Genomic DNA, 6,154 nt, shown 5'->3' with positions numbered 1-6,154 from the left:
GTTTTCCACTGCACTTTTAAAAGTTGGGACGAGCCTGGAAAAGGGAGGCGGAGATTGCAAATAGGGGTGGTTGAGGTCACCAGGTGATGAGGAGAACAAAACCACACCTTTTAGCAGTCTGTGCAAAACCCAAGCGTTCTCCCCCGCCCCATTTAACAGGTAGTCTAACTGGAAAGAAAACGACAGTTTAGTTCAAGAACTCCTAGGATGCGATAAGACTATTCTTATCTCTTCTTCTCCTTACCGTCCACCACTATTACGTTCATTTTGCCTTATCATGAAGTGGGTATGCATTTTTCTTTTATTCCTGTTCTTAAAAGAACTGGAGATAATTGAATTTTCAGCACGGGGCGTAGAAATCTGCGAGGATCGAAATAATCTCACTTGTCATTTTCTCAGCAAAGCTAAGTGTTGCTTCTCCTGGGTGGAGATGTTGACAACTTCTACACTCCGTGTTATGAAGGAGGTTGGGGTTTTTCTCGCTGTCTCTCCCTTTCCACAGCAGAAGCCTAATTTCCTGCAATTCTTGGAGAGCCCAGGCAGGAAGAGAGGTCAGGAAACTCACTACCCACACAGCTCAGGCAGTGATTAAGAGTGGACACATTTCCTTCCTTTTCCTCCACTACCATTGGAAAGATTTTTGTGTTCCCATGTTTGGGAATTTCTGCATTCCTCCCTCACACATAACACACAATTAATTATGTGAAAGATTTTTTTGTTTTGTTTTTCAGCACCTCCCACTCACAATGAATGTTGCACATCAAATCCTCTTCCCGTGCAGTTTTTGTTCCTTTTGCTGCTGTTTGGTCTCTCAAAACAGGATATGGCTGAGTGAAGAGGATCTGACAGTTTCATGGCACTTGTTTCGCTTCACAGGCCGAGGTCTCTGCTTCCACCCCGGCCATTCCTAGCGTTTAAAACACCTCTGCTTAGAGGGCGTGAGTGGCACAGAGGACGGGCCTGCCTCGAATAAACTGTGCCTTGGCATCTTAGCATGTTCAGCTTCCAGAAGTCCTCTCCCGCCCTGCTTTCCTGCACACTCAGTGTCAGTGGCCTGCCCCCTAGCTTGAGGGCAAGTCTTCTTTGGTGTGGCGACACCAAAGTGGAAATCACTGTTCACGACGGGCTCCCACAGCCTCCAGATGCGAGATTGCAGCATGTTTTCTGTTTCTCATTACAGTGCAGTGAGCTTGGACACTTTCCCCTAACCAACTGGAAATCCCCAAAGGGCTGGAGAGCACTTTAACAGCTGAAGCAAAGCTCCACAGGAAATGGACTCCATGTGTTAGGTCAGTCCTTTCACAGAGTATGGAAAGAGGGCAAGTTTCTCTTCCCATGTTCTCCTTCAGTGACCTCAATCTGCGTCCTCCATTCTTTGTGGTCTCCCTCAGCTGCACAGCTTTCTCTCTCTCTTTTGCTGAGTCCCCATTTCCTTTTTCTCAGAAGACTGGTTGCTAAACAGTTATCGAGAGCGTCCGCTCTCCAGTTATTTTCAACTGCAACAGCTATTAACCCCTGGTGTGCCACCCTCTCACACAACCTAACACCCTGGCACACCCTTAGGCTGCTTCCGACCTCTGAAGGAGTCATTACTCAGAGGCGACCCATTAAAATGAATGGCTATGTGAAATAATTGGGGTCAATTCATGTCAGCGTGTCTGTGCTGGGCTCAACTTGGGGCTCGCACACACTTTGCTTGTCCCACACCTAGAAAACACGGGTCCAAGAGGTTTGCTGCTTGTCCTAGGCTTTCCTAGGCGTGGGTCCAAGCGATTTTTGCTTTCCCCAGTGAAACGCGCTGTTTGTCGGTGAATTGGAACAAACAGCGATCGGTGGGAAACATGATTGCTGTCTGGCCCAAATCAGCGGTAAAATCGTGTTTCCTTGGACAGGTCAACCAAGGTGTGGACAAGCCCTTTCTTGGGCCTTTGCAAGGTGGGAGAGAGCCATGGCTGCTTCTTGTAATCCTCCTTTGATGCCCTCCCACCTTTATTTCAAAGCATCGGCAGCCATTTCCTAATTTGATGGGAGGATAATTTGATTGGGGAACGGGTGTTGTGCAGAGGGAAGTGTTTCTAACCATTCTTCCACACCTAATGGCAAGTGTAAATAACCCTTCACACACACACACACACACACACACACACACACACAAAATCCAGCCTCAGCGCTGCCAGCTGCTTGTCTGCTTGGTCATTTGCCTTCCATCTCCACCTGGTGGCTGTTTTGTATAGGACCAGAAACAAATGGGCAAATGATTAGAGCAGGGACGCGAGTGGCGCTGTGGGTTAAACCACAGAGCCTAGGGCTTGCCGATCGGAAGGTTGGCGGTTCAAATCCCCACGACGGGATGAGCTCCCGTTGTTCGGTCCCTGCTCATGCAACCTAGCAGTTCGAAAGCACACCAAAAATGCAAATAAATAAATAGGTACCGCTCTGGCGGGAAGGTAAACGGCGTTCCTGTGCACTGCTCTGGTTCACCAGAAGCGGCTTAGTCATGCTGGCCACATGACCTGGAAGCTGTACACCGGCTCCTTTGGCCAGAAAAGCGAGATGAGTGCTGCAACCCCAGAGTCGGTCACAACTGGATCTAATGGTCAGGGGTCCCTTTACCTAAGGCCCGGGGGCCGGATGCAGCCCAATCGCTTTCTCAATCCGGCCCGCGGACAGTCTGGGAATCAGCGTGTTTTTACATGAGTAGAATGTGTGCTTTTATTTAAAATGCATCTCTGGGTTATTTGTGGGGCATAGGAATTCATTCATTATTTTTTTCCAAAATATAGTCCGGCCCCCCACATGGTCTGAGGGATGGTGGACTGGCCCATGGCTGAAAAAGGTTGCTGACCCCTGGGCTAGAGCATCTTTGGCCACACGGCAAATGCCTCGTTCCTCACTGCAGATGCAGCAGCAAGGTGATACCAGGTTCCACCAGGGGCTGGGCAATAAAGTGGTGATGCTGCTGCAATTTCCAGCACTGCTGCTAGTCTGCTAGATATTATTATTATTAATATAATAGTTTTTTTTTCTTTCAGACCACAGACTCCTAGGTAAACCATTCCTGTGACTGTATTCAGACTATAAGCTATTTTTTAATGTTGTGAACTGCCTTGAGACCTACAAGATGAAGGGTGATGTAAAAATTTGTTTGTTTATTTGTTTATATTAACTATTAATAATTAATAATAACTAAGATCAGCGGTTTGAATCCCCGCGACGGGGTGAGCTCCCGTTGCTCGGTCCCTGCTCCTGCCAACCTAGCAGTTTGAAAGCACATCAAAGTGCAAGTAGATTAATAGATGCTGCTCTGGCGGGAAGTTAACCGGCCTTTCCATGCGCTGCTCTGGTTCACCAGAAGTGGCTTAGTCATGCTGGCCACATGACCTGGAAGCTGTACGCCGGCTCCCTCAGCCAGTAAAGCAAGATGAGCGCCGCAACCCCAGAGTCGGTCACAACTGGACCGAATGGTCAGGGGTCCCTTTACCTTTACCTTATTGGTGGGCAAAGGTGTCAGTTTTGCATCTCCGGGTTTTCTATTTCCTCCCCCTTAAATTCAGTTCTCCACATATGCATTAATTAAAAGATCTTCATTAAAATTGATCAGCATCTTTGAACAAATGTTTCCCCAACAAACCTATTTTTGTATGTCGCTTTTGGCTAATATACACGTTTTTGCAAGCGGTTTTCCCTACTATGAAGCATGTTAATGACACACACACACACACACCCCACTAATACAAGCATTATTATGCACACTTTACCCTATTATATGCTTTTATGTATCCATTACTTGGCTAGAAAACCGCACTGCAAAGTTCAGAGAAATACAGAGTTTTAGGAGTGACCATGCAGCCTGCAGCCCATGGCATTCACGGCCCAGCAACAAGCAGAGGACAACAGGTGCCGTGCCATGTTTCAGCTGATGCATGCATGCGCCACAAGAGGCATCATCTCAGAAAGCGTCTTCCTTTCTCTTTGAGAGAAAAGAAGAATGCCTGTTTTAAGATGGTGCCTGCAATTTGTCATTTTTTTTGGCACAGTCTCAAGCAGAATTTAAATCTTCTGGCCTATTACCGTATTTTTCGCTCCATAAGATGCACCTGACCATAAGACGCACCTAGTTTTTAGAGGGTGGATGCAAGAAAATAAATATTCTTTAAAGGGAGCGCTGAGCAGAGTCTGTATGCATCCCAAGCTCTGCTCAGCGCTCCCTTTCACGAGCTGCGTGGAGCGTGTGTGCGGCGCTTGCAGGCTTTTCCCCGAGGAGGGAGAAGGGACTGACGGGCCGTGTCAGTCCCTTCTCTCTCGTCGGGGAAAAGCCAACAACACGCTCCATGCAGCTCTTTAAAGGGAGCACTGAGCAGAGCCTCCCGTATGCATTCGCTCCATAAGACGCACACACATTTCCACTTACTTTTTAGGAGGGGGGAAATGCGTCTTATGGAGCGAAAACTACGGTAGCTGAGAGAAGCTCTTTTTAAGTCCCTCGAACTTATTTTAATCTGTGGATCTAACCGATTGTTCAGCCCTAGCAAATTTGGACTGAGTTGGTGTGATTTATTCCGTTTCTTCCGCTAAGCCTGGGGTGAGGCACAGAATTATGCACATGCTAATGGCAGGCTCTGTGTTAACTCTTATTGATAGCTCTGTCAATGGTGCCCATGAGGAAGATTTGGGGGAAGGAACTATGAAGCGTGAGAAAACAGCCGTCTTGTGAGACCTGTAGACATCCTTCCACTACCAAGCTGGAGCTCGTGGGTATGGCAGCATAGCATAACGCCAGAGCTGTGGACCAGATAATTTCTATTTACAGGGAGCGCATAAGCTGTCCTAAATGAAGCGAGAGACTTTTGCGCCTACCTAAAACACCTGGGGGGGGCACCAGGTTGGGGAGTGCTGATCTACTATGACTCACAGCAGCTCACAAGGACTTCTGAAATGGGTTCCCCCATCCCTACCTTGAGATGCTGGGGATTGCATTTTTGTGAAATTTCGTGTATTTATTTTAACAAATATACCATATTTTTCCGTGTATAAGGCTAGGTTCCCCTCAAAAAAATAATGTCAAAAATTAGGGGGCATCTTATACACGGATATATCTTCCCCCCATTTTCTTAAATCTGAGTCCCCAAAAATAGGGGGCGTCTTCTTATGGATGGGGGCATCTTATAGACAGAAAAATACGGTGGGTGGGTGGGTGGGTGGGTGTGTATAACAATATAACTTGAGTTCTATACAGAAGCTGCAAATGCAGTTTACATTATTAAGTTCCTTTCAAAGTTTCTATGTCCACAGTTCACTAAAACCAGATTTTTCCCCAGTGGTATTTATTAGGTATTGGCAAATGACTATGTTTGGTGTCAATTTGACAATTTTAGCAATCTCTGTCCTTGTTAAAAAGCCATTCACTCATTATTGGAGACTATTGTTTATGTCCCCCAGTAATGGTTGCAAACCATTTTTAGGGAACTGATAAATTCATTATTATAATTTATAGTTTCAATCAACAAAATTAAATTAATTAATACCTAATTCAAGCCCAGGTCACATCTCATTATTTCAGATACTATGGTTAAAACTATGAACAATCTGACTGTACTTCTACAGTTTTGCCTAGGAAGCATTACTTTCCCAACGTTTAAAGTGTATTTCTGAAAGCATAAAATCTCATGAGAGTCAAATATACTGTGCTTCACGCACCAGCAGTGACCTATTGGATCCCAATTCTGTTCCTCAATTGTTATTAAGTTGTCTTCGTCCAGTTTAGAGACCTTGAGCTATCATTGAAATATAGATTGACTGAAGAACACAATACAAACACATTTTTAACAAACCGTAACAAAGTGATCAATGCCATCTTGAAACTTATATCTAAAAGAGGTCTATCGTGTGCAAGAAAGAAATTATTCCACAGTTCAGCAAGTCTTACCTTTCCAGAGTGATTGATGTTGAGGAAGTGAGTGCTTATCTTGTCGATTCCGATTCCCAAAAGCAATAAAAGAAGATTCCTAGCAGAATAAAAAGAGTTCTGTTTAACCAATGCCTTCATCAAATAAATTCCATCTGTGAGTTTCTCCATCACTGCCAAGGTCCACGTCCTTTTGGATTGGGGGAAGGTGGCAGGAGAGGCCGGCCATTGCGCAATGTCCTGAGCACA

General features: G+C 45.7%; 1 long non-coding RNA gene across 1 annotated transcript; it reads left to right on the top strand.

Moving 5' to 3' along the window:
• The first annotated feature begins 250 nt into the window (after nt 1-250).
• LOC309525493 lies at nt 251-5,919 on the top strand. The gene is made up of 3 exons (XR_014216348.1): nt 251-286; nt 1,181-1,289; nt 4,642-5,919. It is a non-coding gene; the product is annotated as an uncharacterized lncRNA (long non-coding RNA).
• Nucleotides 5,920-6,154: the final 235 nt, after the last annotated feature.

This window comes from Podarcis vaucheri (assembly GCF_965113315.1).
Source record: "Podarcis vaucheri genome assembly, chromosome: 1".
NCBI classification, from domain to species: Eukaryota; Metazoa; Chordata; class Lepidosauria; order Squamata; family Lacertidae; genus Podarcis; species Podarcis vaucheri.
Note: the sequence above shows the minus strand (reverse complement) of the source record. Positions and strands in the feature narration are given on the sequence as shown.